The 14,697-nt window shown below is 38.7% G+C and overlaps 1 long non-coding RNA gene across 1 annotated transcript in view; it reads right to left on the bottom strand.

Moving 5' to 3' along the window:
• Window positions 1–14,697, bottom strand: part of LOC136174122 (uncharacterized) — a 39,729-nt gene that overhangs the window by 23,491 nt on the left and 1,541 nt on the right. The gene's annotated exons all lie outside the window — the stretch shown is intronic.

The following is a 14,697-nucleotide window of genomic DNA, read 5'->3' as shown; positions in this document are numbered from 1 at the left end:
GGAGAGGTGGTCATAATTTTAGCTCTATGTCAATTTATGGTTAGTGTCAAACTGGCCAAAGACTCAAGGAAGGGGAAGAAATCAGATTGGAAGACTGAACAAGCAAACCTATTAAGAAATTGTAGATTGACATCTTGGAATGGGTCCAGAGTGTGAAAATTTTTACTCTATGAAAATGCCCACCCAGAAGAACCTACAAGGGAAGAGGCCCCAATAATCTAACGATAAGGTGATCTCTTTTTAGAATGTATTCATTTTTAATTGAAGGATAACTGCTTTGCGGTGTTGTGTTGGTTTCTGCCATACATCAACATGAATCAGCCGTAGGTACACCTATGTTCCCTCCCTCCTGAACCTCCCATCCCACCCCTCTAGGTTGTCACAGAGCACCTGGTTGACTTCCCTGTGTCACGTGGCACATTCCTACCGGCTATCTATTTTGCATGTGATAATGGATGTTTCCAAGCTACTCTCTCAGGTCGTCCCACGGTCTCCTTCCCCCACCGTGTCCACAAGTCTGACCTCTATGTCGGTGTCTCTACTGCTGCCCTACTCATATGTTCATCAGTACCATTTTCCTAGATTCCGTATACGTGTGTGTTATTATACGGTATTTGTTTTTCTCTTTCTGACTTACTTCACTCTGTATAACAGGCTCTAGATTCATCCACCTCACTAGAAGTGACTCAGATTCATTCCTTTTTATGACTGTGTAATATTCCATTGTATACAGTGAAGGACAGGGAAGCCTGGCATGCTACAATCCATGGAGTCGCAAAGAGTCAGACTAGCTTAATGACTAAATGGCAACAATATATGTGCCACAACTTCTTTATCCATTCACCTGTCGATGGGCAACTAGGTTTTTTCCATGTCCTGGTTACTGTAAATAGTGCTGCAATGAATATTGGGGTACATGCCTCTTGTTTCAACTATGATTTTCTCAGGGTATATGCCCAGTAATGAGATTGCTGGGTCATATGGTAGGATTCCTAGTTTTTAAAGAAATCTCTATACTGTTCTCCATAGGGGCTGTATAAATTTACATTCCCACCAAAATTGCAAGAGGGTTCCCTTTTCTCCACATCCTCTCCAGCATTTATTGTTTGTAGATTTTTTGATGATGGCCATTCTGATCCGTGTGAGGTGATGTATCATTGTAGTTTTGATTTGCATTTCTCTAATAATAAGCAATGCTGAGCATTTTTTCATGTGTTTATTAGCCATCTGTATGTCTTCTTTGGAGAAATGTCTGTTTAGGTCTACAAGATGACCTATTTTGTGGCTATTAGTGACAGCTTTCTTTTCATAGCAAACCCTGGTATTTGTTCAATGAACTTATAAAAAAATACGGCAGGAATCTAAGCTAAAGATGGACTGACCAACATGGACTTTATTTTTGAACAAAGCTTATCTAGTGACCCCTACTGCTAAATGCCTAACCAACCAATAGCAAAGATTAATGCTGAGTTTTCAATATGGTATCATACCTGGAAGAGAGCAACTGGTCACCTAATATAAACGGTCTACATTACTCATAGCAAATAGGAAGTGGCAACTATTTGCCTTCAGAAGAACAGATATTAATACTTATATTCTGTCTAGTTGTTGTTGTTATTTACTTGCTAAGTTGAGTCCAACTGTTTTGCCATCCCATGGACTCTTTTGCAACCCCATGGACTGTAGCCTGCCAGGCTCCTGTGTCCATGGACTTCCCAGGCGAGAATACTGGAGCGGTTTCCAGTTCCTCCTCCAAGGGATCTTCCCGACCCAGGGATTGAACCTGCATCTCCTGCATTGGCAGGCAGATTCATTACCAATGTGCCACCTGGGAAACCCCAGGCTGTTTAATCTGGATGCTTAATTTTATTTTCTCTGTCTGTCATGCTTTTGCCCAGCACCAAAGTCCTCAGAATTAACAAAAGCCTTATTTGCTACCATCCCACATAACACTGCATTTGAATAATGGGCTCATTTTACAGCTAAAGTGGGACAATGGGTAATTTCCATCAGATTCAGGGTATTACCAAGTTCTGTCATCCAGAAGAAGCTGGTATTATTATTATAGAATAGTGAATATATAGTGAAGACTCACTTATGACACTGTCCAAGGACCTATATCTAGAAGACTGATGTTCTTTCACATAGAATACAACGCATCCTCTGAGACAGCTTCCAGTATATGGTGCACTTTCCCTCATTGACACACATGGGTCTGTAACTCAAGGCATAGAAGTGAGAGTGGTTTCACTCACTGTTATACCTAACTATCTATTTGAATAATGCTTGTTTCTGTCTCCTTTTTTGTGCTTAGGTGGCCTAGAGGTATTAACACTCAAGAGATGAACAATTTCACAGGGGCCATAACAACGGTCTCACCAAAGTGGAAGTTGACTGCTCTCAGACCATTTTAATTGTCTCCAATATCCATTTCCTTCCTCTTGCACAATTAAAATTATTTTAAAAAATTTGGAACAATGGACACTAAAATGGACAGGATTCTAAGATCAATCACAGATTCTTAACACTGGCGTACAGATCTTGTAAAACCCCTCGCCCTGAGTATGGCCGGATTTGTAAATGTGGTGAGATTTCACTCCTGTGAAAGATTGCATTACATGGCAAAAGTGCGGGTATTTTGCAATAACCTGAATTAGCTTGTAAGCAGATTGTCCCAGTCAAGTCTTCAGATGAGAAGAAAATCTGGTTGACATCTTGATTTCAATGAAAGTGAAAGTGTCAGTTGCTAGTGTCCTATTCTTTGCAACCCCACGGACTGTAGCCCACCAGGCTCCTGTGTCCATGGGATTCTCCAGGCAAGAATACTGGAGTGGACAGCCAATGCCTTCTTCAGGGGATCTTTCCGACCCAGGGATCAAACCCAGGTCTCCTGAATTGCAGGTGGATTCTTTACGGTCAGAGCCACCAGGGAAGCCCCTCAAAAACTGTGACATAATAAATATGTCAGGCTAGGCTACTGAATTTGTAATTACTTGTTACACAACAATAGAAAATGAATAAATGCATATATTTAAGCACTGTACTTCTAAGTTCCTCTTGCAGTAAGTGCTTGATCTGTGACTAAGTTCCGGCCCAGACAGGAGCTGAATTCAACTGGGTAACTTCTGAATCATCAGAAAGTTAAATAATGGCCATACTTTTAATCCTTTGGAACACAAGAGGAATTGCTGGATCATATGGTAGTCCTGTTTATACTGGCTTATTTTTTTGTGGTAAATACACATAACACAAAATTTACTATCTTAACAATTTTTAAGTATACAGTACAGTGGTGTCTGCTCTATGTATTCATTGTATAAGAGATGTCTAGAAATTTTTTCATCTTGCAAAACTGAAACTCTACACCCCTTGAACATTGACTCCCTTTTCCCCATCCCTCCCAGCCCCTGGCAACCACCATTCTATTTTCTAAGAAGCTGACTACTTTATTTGCCTCATGTAAGTGGAATCATACAATATTTGTCTTTTTGTGACTAGCTTATTTCATTTTTCATATTTCAATACATAGTATCCTCAAGGTTCATCCATGTTATATCATATGATAGAACTCGTTTCCGTTTTAAGCCTAAATAGTATTCCATTGCATATATGTATAACATACTTGTTTAGTCATTCATCTGTTGATGGGCATGCCACCTCTTGACTATCGTACATATTGCCACTATGATATAGGTGTACAAACACATCTTTGAGATCCCACTTTAAATTCTTTTGCATATATATCCAGAAGCGGGATGCTGGATCATGCGTGGGTACATGCTAAGTCTCTGCAGTCACGTCTTACTCTTTGCAACTTTACGTCCATGGGATTCTCCAAGCAAGAATACTGGAGTGGGTTGCCATGCCCTCTCCGTCTGGTAGTTTTGCATTTAATTTTTTGAGGAACCTCCAATATTGTACTGACCCATTTTAGAACCCCATCAGTAGTGCACAGCATTCCAATTTCTCCATATCCTCACCAATATTTGTTACTTGGGGAGTTTTTAATAGTAGCCATCTCAGTGGGTAAGAAGCAGAATCTTATCATGGTTTGGATTTATAGTTCTCCAGTGATTAGTGAAACTGTCTTTCCATATGCTTGTTGTTCACTTATACCTCATCTTTGGAGACACATTCAAGCCTTTTGCCCATTTTGTAACAGGAATTTTTGTTGTTGTTAATTGGTAAGTGTTCTTTATGTATTCTTTAAATGTGCTGGGTATTGTTGTCTGTGCTTCTGAATTCACTTCTAAGAAAACATTGCCATTTCTTGATGCTCACCTATCACATATTTTCTGCCTTGCAGAAGTGCCTGGAAGACAGTGATCCATTTGTAGCAATATGCAGAAAAAACATCTGAATTTTTTTTTCCTTTGCTTTTCATATGGACTGCTATTTCCATGCACTGGAAGCCACTTTTTCTTTCTCAAAGGACTTTTCACAGCTTTTATATTATTTTCTCAGGTCCCCAGTCTTCTTGTTCCTGCATGACTACAAGGGGCGAGTTGAAGGAGAAAGACAGAGCTCATGTTAGTTCACCATTTTGTTAAGAATTGGAAATCCTGACCCTTTTTATTACTTTCTTGTGGTGGAAATCATTTGATCTGACAGGTCTAATCACAATTCCATGTGTGGGGTGGGAGTTATAGGTTAATATGCTATGTGCTCTCTGCTCTTTACAAGCTATTTTAAACAGTAAGAGTGCTTAGAATTCTTTTTTTTTTTTAAGAATGCTTAGAATTCTTTTAAGAATTTTGTAGGGTTTTTTTTTTTCCCACATTTTAATTTTTTTTAACACCAAAAATATTTTGTATTGGGGTATAGCTGATTACCAATGTTGTGATAGTTTCAGGTGAAGCAGAGAAGGGACTTAACCATACATATACACGTTCTATTGTATAGCACATGGAACTCTGCTAAATGTTATGTGTCAGCCTAGATGGGAGGGCATGTTTGGGGGAGAATGGATACATGCAAGCATTTATATTGTGACAAACTTGTGAAATACACCTTTCTTGGAAAAATTATAGAGTGATTTAATCAAAAGTACTAGCTGTTGTCCAGCTGCTAAGTCGTGTTCAACTCTTTGCAGCCCAATGGATTACAGCATGCCAGGCTCCTCTGAGAGAAAAGAAGGCCTTCACCCTCCTTGCTATTCTCTGGAACTCTGCATTCAGTTGGGTATATCTTTCCATTTCTCCCTTGTCTTTCGAATCTCTTCTTTCCTCAGCTATTTGTAAAGTCTCCTCAGACAAACACTTTGCTTTCTTGCATTTCTTTTTCTTTGGGATGATTTTGGTCACTGCCTCCTGTACAATGTTACAAACCTCCATCCAGGGTTCTTAGATCTAATCCCTTGAACCTATTTGTCACCTCTACTGTATAATCATAAAGAATTTAATTGAGGTCACACCTGAACGGCCTAGTGGGTTCCCCTACTTTTTTAAATTTAAGCCTGAATTTTGCAACAAGGAGCTCATGACCCGAGCCACAGTCAGCTCCAGGTCTTGTTTTTGCTGACTCTACATGGCATGATGTTAATTGCTCAGTTGTATCCAACTCTTTGTAACCCCAAGGACTGTAGCCTGCCAGGCTCCTCTGTCCATGGAATTCTCAAGGCAAGAATACTGGAGTGGGTAAGTTATTCCCTTCTCCAGGGCATCTTCCCAACCTAAGGATTGACCCTTGGTCTCCTGCACTGCAGGTAGATCTTTATTGTCTGAGCCAACAAGGAAGCCCATAATCAATGTGATTTCGGTAATCTGCCAACCCCATTTGTCTCCTGGAAAGTTGGGGGAGGGTCATTAAATTTAGTGGGCTTCCAGAGTAAGAAGGAATTTGACCAAGAAGTTTACAGAAGTACACTAAGCAAATGAACTTTTGTTATCAGTCTTCAAGGAGCATTTAACTCACAGGATTGCTGTGAAGATTACATAAATTATTCATGAAGAATCACAGAATAGTGATTAAGAAGATAGGCATCAGAACTAAGTAGACCTAAACTGTGCTTCATGTGACCCTAAAATGTTTAAATTCCAAAGCTTCAGAAATGTTTTCATCTGTAAAATAATAACATCTTAACAATAGATTGCTTAGAATTTTTTGAACCATTTCATGGAAAATACAGAAACTTTGCAGCTACATAGTTCCATTTACAATGAACCCCTGACAGTTTTACACACAAATTTTTATATATATTACAAAGTATTACAAACTCCATTAGAAAACGCTGCAATTTTTGCTTTAAAAAGTCAAGTGTATTTTAAAGAAATTAAAAGGGAAAATAGTCTTTTATATTTGACCTAGTCTTCACGCTGAATGTCCAATTTCTCTAGATATCATTTCTCTTTAGCCTAAAGTATTTCCTTTAGCATAGCTTGTCGTGCATGTCTCCTGGCAACACATTCTCTCAATGTGTTTCATCTAAAAATGTCTTTATTGCATCATCATCCTTGAAAGGTGTTTTTGTTATATTGCCTTTTTCTTTAAACACTAAAGATTTTGCCCTGCTGTTCTCTATCATCCATAATAGTTGCTAGGAAATTTGTGATTCTTAGAATTGTGGTTCCCTATGTGTAATGTGTCTTTTTTTCTAACTGGTTTTTAGCATTTCAATTATGATGTGTCTGTCTGTTGTGCTGTGCTTAATTGCTTAGTTGTGTCTGACTCTTTGCGATCCCATGGGCTGTAGCCCACCAGGCTCCTCTGTCCATGGGGATTCTCCAGACAAAGATACTGGAGTGGGTTGCCATGCCCTCCTCCAGGGAATCTTCCCAACCCAGGGATTGAACCCAGGTCTCCTGCATTACAGGTGGATTCTTTACCATCTGAACCACCAGGGAAGCCCATGATGTGCCGATAGTGTTCTTTGAATTTATCCTGTTTTGTGTTTTCTGAGCATCTTGAATCTTTAAAATTTATGCTGTTGGCCAAATTTTGGTAACTTTTGGCTAGTTTCTTTAGTTTTCTCTGCCTAAATTTTTCTACTTCTGGAACTCCAATTATTTGTATATTAGACCTTTTGATATTGTTCCACATGTCTCTTGGGTTCTGTTAATATTTTTTCAATCTTTTTTTCCTCTTGCTTTTTCATATTGGATAATTTCTGTTGATTTATTCAAGTTTCTGACATTTTTCTCTATTAAATCCATTCTACTATTAGGCCCACCCAGTGAATCTTTTTATTTCAGGTACTGTATTTTTCCTAAAATTTCCATTTGAATCATATATATATATATATATATTATATATCTATATAAGTATATTTATACATATATATACACCAATATATATATATATATATATATTTGGTCTCTCTGCTGAGTTTTACTATCTTTTCATTGATTTTCATTGATTACAGTGTATTGTCCTTTATTTCACTGAGCACAGCTCAATATTAGCTGTTTTTAAATCACTTTCTAGTAGTTCCAATATCTTTGTCACCTGGAATTTAGCTTCTTTACTTTTTCCTTTGAGACTAGGCAGTATGGGCATTGTGTGTGTGTGCTCAGTTGTGTCTGACTCTTTGCAACCCCATGGACTGTAGCCTGCCAGGCTCCTCTGTCCATGGGATTTCCCAGGCAAGAATACTCAAATGGGTTGCTTTGTTCTTCTCCAGGGGATCTTCCCAACCCAGGTCTTGAACCCACATCTCCTGCATTGACAGGAGGATTCTTTCCCTCTGTGCCACCTGGGAAGCCATTGAGACTAGGTCCCACTTTCTTAATAGGTTAAATGTCAAGAAATTCTGATTTGTTGTTGGCATTTATGAAAACTGTTGGAGTCTCTGGATTCTGTTTTATTTCTCTGCAAAGCACTCATGATTCTTCTTCCTTTCTTTTTTTTTTAATCAAGAAATAAACTTTGAAAAAAACTGAAAATTTTGTTTTGCTTGCAGTAATAACTTGTCTTGCTTCAGTTCTTTTAACTGAAAGAATAGTAGGATATTCTATCTTTGGTTCTTTTATCTGAGCTACTTGCATTCTGCCTTTAGGTTATTCAAATGAAAACAGGGTTTTTTGGTGTTAAAAATTTTTTTAATTGAATTAAAGACTCTACATTCTATAGTGCTTTACAATTTTCAGAAGTTCACACAATTTCATATAACCTCGTAACTCCCCCTTTTCCCTTACCACTATATTGACCCTACCCCATTCTCTCTCCTCACTGATAACCAACCATGTTTATTCTCTGAGCTTGTTAGTCTGCTTTTGTTGTTTTATTCACTAGTTATATTCCACATAAAAGTGATATCATACAGTATTTATTTTTCTCTGTCTTATTTCACTTAGCATAAGGCTCTCCAAGTCCACTCATGTTGCTGCAAATTGCAAAATTTCATCTTTTTTATAGGTGAGTAATATTCTGTATCTCATATTCTTTATTCATATCTGATTATGGACTCGTAGGTTGTTTCTATATCTTGGTAATTGGAAGCAAAGCTGCTATGAACACTGCGGTGCATGTATCTTTTTGAATTACTGTTTTTGTTTCTTTTGGCTATACACCCAAGAGTGAAACTGCAAGTCTGCATTTGTATAGAGTTTGCCTCTCTGGTTCTGTTTTGGAATTCCTGTCTCATTCTCTAGCTACCCTGGGCTTCTCAGGCCAGAAAGATACTGGGCTTTCTATGATAGTTTTTTCCACCCTGTATTGTACCACGATTTTGGTCTGTCCATAGGTAAAAGCTTTCAAAAATTGGAAATTCACTCTGTGTATGTAACTTACTCCATATTTTGACTTTGCCTGTTTCTATTCACTCTCTTGACCCCTTGGGTATTTTTTGCTTGTTTAATTGTTTTTGTATTTTGTCTAGAGTTTATAGTTTTTATCTGTGGAAAGGTCAGTCTGTTAGGAGCTTACTATTCCTCCATACTAGAAATGGAACTCTCTAAACTAAAATAATTAAAAAACTAAGTTTCTAGATAGAAATAATTATAAGGTTTATACATACATGATCTTTCCAAGGATTATGTTTTTTAGCATATGTTTTATGAGAAGTCTTTTTCTACTTGTCATAAGCTACCATTTTAACTTTACTATGACAAGATACTTTATTCTGATTTAAGCTGAAGGCACAAACCTATAGATCCAAATCAGTGCCATTCAGATTGTTGTCCACCAACTAGTGTCTGTATATGAAGGTATTTGCTGCCTTTCTACAATGAGGACAGAACTGGGAATATGTGTTTAGAACCTGTCACGCAACTTTTATGGAGTAACTTTATGCTCATTAAATATAAGGAATGAAGTAGCCATCATAGTTAACAAAAGAGTCCAAAATGCAGTACTTGGATGCAATCTCAAAAATGACAGAATGAACTCTGTTCATTTCCAAGGCAAACCATTCAATATCACTGTAATCCAAGTCTATGCCCCAACCAGTAACGCTGAAGAAGCTGAAGTTGAACAGTTCTCTGAAGACCTACAAGACCCTCTAGAACTAACATCCAAAAAAGATATCCTTTTCATTATAGGGGACTGGAATGCAAAAGTAAGAAGTCAAGAAAACCTGGAGTAACAGGCAAATTTGGCCTTGGAGTACGGAATGAAGCAGGGCAAAGGCCAATAGAGTTCTGCCAAGAGAACGCACTGGTCATAGCAAACACCCTCTTCCAACAACACAAGAGAAGACTACACCTGGACATCACCAGATGGTCAACATTGAAATCAGACTGATTATATTCTTTGCAGCCAAAGATGGAGAAGCTCTATACAGTCAGCATAAACAAGAGCGGGAGCTGACTGTGGCTTGGATCATGAACTCCCTATTGCCAAATTCAGACTTAAATTGAAGAAAGTGGAGAAAACCACTAGACCATTCAGGTATGACTTAAATCAAATCCCTTATGATTATACAGTGGAAGTGAGAAATAGATTTAAGGGACTAGATCTGATAGACAGAGTGCCTGATGAACTATAGATGGAGGTATGTGACATTGTACAGGAGACAGGGATCAAGACCATCCCCAAGAAAAAGAAACGCAAAAAAGCAAAATGGCTGTCTGAGGAGGTCTTACAAATAGCTGTGAAAAGAAGAGAAGCGAAAGGCAAAGGAGAAAAGGAAAGATATTCCCATTTGAATGCAGAGTTCCAAAGAACAGCAAGGAGAGATAAGAAAGCCTTCCTCAGCGATCAGTGCAAAGATATAGAGGAAAACAATAGAGTGGGAAAGACTAGGGATCTCTTCAAGAAAATTAGAGGTACCAAGAGACCATTTCATGCAAATATGGTTTCAATAAAGGACAGAAATGGTATGGACCTAACAGAAACAGAAGATATTAAGAAGAGGTGGCAAAAATACACAGAAGAACTATACAAAAATGATCTTCACAACCCAGATAATCACAACGGTGTGATCACTCACCTAGAGCTGGACATCCTGAAGTGTGAAGTCAAATGGGCCTTAGGAAGCATTGCTACGAACAAAGCTAGTGGAGGTGGTGGAATTCCAGTTGAACTATTTCAAATCTTGAAAGATGATGCTGTGAAAGTGCTGCACTCAATATGCCAGCAAATTTAGAAAACTCAGCACTGGCCATAGGACTGGAAAAGGTTGGTTTTCAGTCCAATCCCAAAGAAGGTCAATGCCAAAGAATGCTCAAACTACCGCACAACTGCACTCATCTCACATGCTAGTAAAGTAATGCTTAAAATTCTCCAACCAGGCTTCAGCAATATGTGACCTGTGAACTTACAGATGTTGAAGCTGGTTTTAGAAAAGGCAGAGGAACCAGAGATCAAATTGCCAACATTCACTGGATCATTGAAAGAGCAAGAGAGTTCCAGAAAAACATCTATTTCTGCTTTATTGACTATGCCAAGGCCTTTGACTGTGTGGATCACAATAAACTGTGGAAAATTCTGAAAGAGATGGGAATACCAGACCTGCCTCTTGAGAAACCTGTATGCAGGTCAAGAAGCAACAGTTAGAACTGGACATGGACCAACAGACTGATTACAAATATGAAAAGGAGTACATCAAGGCTGTATATTGTCACCCTGCTTATTTAACTTATATGCAGAGTACATCGTGAGAAACACTGGGCTGGAAGAAGTACAAGCTGAAATCAATATTGCCAGAAGAAACATCAATAACCTCAGATATGCAGATGACACCACCCTTATGGCAGAAAGTGAAGAAGAACTAAACAGTCTCTTGATGAAAGTGAAAGAGGAGAATGAAAAATTTACCTTAAGGCTCAACATTCAGAAAACTTAAATCATGGCATCCGGTCCCATCACTTCATGGCAAATAGATGGGGAAACAGTAGAAACAATGGCTGGCTTTATTTCTCTGGGCTCCAAAAAACTGCAGATGCTGATTGCAGCAATGGAATAAAAGATGCTTACTCCTTGGAAGGAAAGTTATGACCAACCTAGAAAGCATATTCAAGAGCAGAGACATTGCTTTGCCAACAAAGGTCCATCTAGTCAAGGCTATGGTTTTTCCAGTGGTCATGTATGGATGTGAGAGTTGGACTGTGAAGAAAGCTGAGTGCTGAAAAATTGATGCTTTTGAATTGTGGTGTTGGAGAAGACTCTTGAGAGTCCTTTGGACTGCAAGATCCAACCAGTCCATCCTAAATGAGATCAGTCCTGGGTGTTCATTGGAAAGACTGATGTTGAAGCTGAAACTCCAATCCTTTGGCAACCTGATGCGAAGAGCTGACTCATTTGAAAAGACTCTGATGCTGGGAAAGACTGAAGGTGGGAGGAGAAGGGGACAACAGAGGATGATGTGGTTAGATGGCATCACTGACTCTATGGACATGGGTGTGGGTAAACTCCAGGAGTTGGTGATGGACAGGGAGGTCTGGTGTGCTGTGGTTCATGGGGTCGCAAAGAGTCGGACACGACTGAGCAACTGAACTGAACTGATCTGAACTGAAATATAAGAAAAAAAACTTGGACTGTATTTTACATGCTTTTGGCTATTCTTAAACTTCATTTTTCTAGTAATTATTTTTTCTTATATTTTAATGAATAGTTTATATTTCTTATACTTTTTCTTATATTTTACAAGTAATGAATTTTTCTTATATTTCTTATATTTACACCATTGTTGGTGATGGCTTGGAAATTAAAAACAAAAAACAGGTGATTCTCACAGGTAATTTGAAAAATACTGGCCTAGATTTCAAATAAGTAAATAATTTTGGGGAGGGTCTCAAGGTAACCGTTTAGTAGGAGAGATGAGCCCAGACTGTTATTATAGTGATGGTTCCTAAATGAACCTGGGCTAGGCTAAAATGTTCTTTAAAAGATGATGAAACTGAGGTGCAGAAAGTCCTAATCAAGTTGCTTTTTGAGGGGGTATATGACACAATAACATGTCAGAAAAAAATTCAATGCTAACGTAACTTTCAGCTGAGTTGAAAGTATTCTTTGTTGCTCACTCTGAGAACTTGCTGTGTTACTATTTAAGTTGAAAGCAAAACAGTAAATTTAGAGGAACAACAAATAATAGCAATATACCCATTTACTGGCCCTGCTGTGCAACCAACTGTGTATAGGAAAACAATCTATTAGATGGATATTTTAATTCACATTTTAGAAATGAGAAAATAGTCTTGGCAAAGCAACTTAATCAAAATTATAGAGCAAGTAAGTGACAGAGTCAGGATTCCAATTGAAATTTGTCTGGTTCCAAAGTCTCTACACTTAACATTACTGTTCTTTATTAATCACCAAATAGACTGCAATACAAATTGCTCCATCATTATGCAGATGGTTTCAAGTTAACATAGTACTAAAAATGAACTTTACTAAAAATTACTTCGCCAACAAAAATCTGTCAAGTCAAAGGTATGGTTTTTCCAGTAGTCATGTATGGTTGTTGAGAGGTGGACTATAAAGACAGCTGAGTGCTGAAGAATTGATGGTTTTGAACTGTGGTGTTGGAGAAGACTCTTGAGAGTCCCTTGGACTGCAAGGAGATCCAACCAGTCCATCCTAAAGGAGATCAGTCCTGGGTGTTCACTGGAAGGACTGTGCTGAAGCTGAAACTCCAATGGTTTGGCCACCTGATGCAAAGAGCTGACTCACTGGAAAGACCCTGATGCTGGGAAAGACTGAAGGTGGGAGGAGAAAGGGACGGGAGAGGATGAGATGGTTGGATGGCATCACTGACACGTTGGACAGGAGTTTGAGTAAACTCCGGAAGTTGGTGAAGGACAGGGAAGCCTGGCGTGCTGCAGTCCATGGGGTGGCAAAGAGTCAGACACGACTGAGTGCCTGAAGTGAACTGAAAAAGTGAACTGAGTAGCAGAAAGTACAAGGGTTACTGTCCAAGGATTCATCAGCTTTTACCAAACTTAGATTGGAAAATCCATGTCGAGACATCAGGTGACAGTGAGCCAACAATTTGGAAGACAGGTAGGGATTGAAAAGCATTAGCAAGTTTTTTTTTTTTCCTAATGAATCATTATAGATATTTATTCTTGTTTCTGACTACCTGTTCTCTTTGCCTATCAGAGTACAGTTAAGCTCTCTTTATAGATTATAGAAATAAAAAACAATAGTTGTCATCCAGCACCTGCCAAGCTAGAGAATGGAACAGAAAGGCCAAGTCTTTTTGCTTCAATACATATTCATTCATTGTAAAAAGTACAACAGTGGCAGATTTTATTTCCTTGGGCTCCAAAATCACTGCGGATGCTGACGACAGCCATGAAATTAACACATTTGCTCCTTGGAAGAAAAGCTATGCCAAACCTAGACAGCATGTTAAAAAGCAGAGACATCACTTTGCCAACAAAGGTCCACATAGTCAAAGCTATGGTTTTTCCAGTAGTCATGTACTGATGTGAGAGCTGGATCATAAAGGCTGAGCACTGAAAAACTGATGTTTTCCAATTGTGGTGCTGGAGAAGACACTTGAGAGTCTCTTGGACAGTAAGGAGATAAGGAAATCAACACTCAATTTTCATTGGAAGGACAGTCGCTGAAGTTGAAGCTCCAATACTTTGGCCACCTGATGTGAAGAGCCAACTCATTAGAAAAGACCTGATCCTGGGAAAGATTGAGGGCAAGAGGAGGAGATGGCAGCGGATGAGATGGTTAGATACCATCACCAACTCATTGGACATGAATTTGAGATAGTGATGGACAGAGAAGCCTGGCCAGCTGCAGTCCATGGGTCTCAAAGAGTTGGACAGGACTTAGCGACTGAACAACAACAAACTATAGTTTAGACAGAACACAACTAGGTTAGCTGCTCTTCTGAGGAACGTACTTGCAAGTTAATATTTCACTGCTTCTATACCTTGAGACTTTCCTAAAGACATCATTTACTGCGAGTGTAAATTACATCTAGTTTAAATCAACATAATTCTATTTACCCTAGCAAGGCAGCTTTTTTTTTAAACTACTCATTGTCTTCATTTCTTTCACAGAAATAACCTTTGCATATTTTTATACCATGTACATGAGGTGACTATGATTCCGTCTCAACCAGAGAAATTCCTTTATGATATCCTTTCCATGGCCTTCCTTTGTCCTCTGTGATAGAAAATTACCAGCAGAAGCACTTCCCCTTCACCCAGTTCCTGTTCTCTTATCACAGATTATCCGTTTACACTCCCTTCCTGCCTTGTTGGGGAATTTGAGGGCAGGGAAAGACGGCTAAACCTTTGCCTTCTATCCAATAGCCACTGCAGCCAATGGTATATATATCTGTTGCACATTTAACAGTTT

The sequence above is a fragment of the Muntiacus reevesi genome, chromosome 9 (genome assembly GCF_963930625.1).
Source record: "Muntiacus reevesi chromosome 9, mMunRee1.1, whole genome shotgun sequence".
Taxonomy (NCBI): Eukaryota; Metazoa; Chordata; class Mammalia; order Artiodactyla; family Cervidae; genus Muntiacus; species Muntiacus reevesi.
Note: the sequence above shows the minus strand (reverse complement) of the source record. Positions and strands in the feature narration are given on the sequence as shown.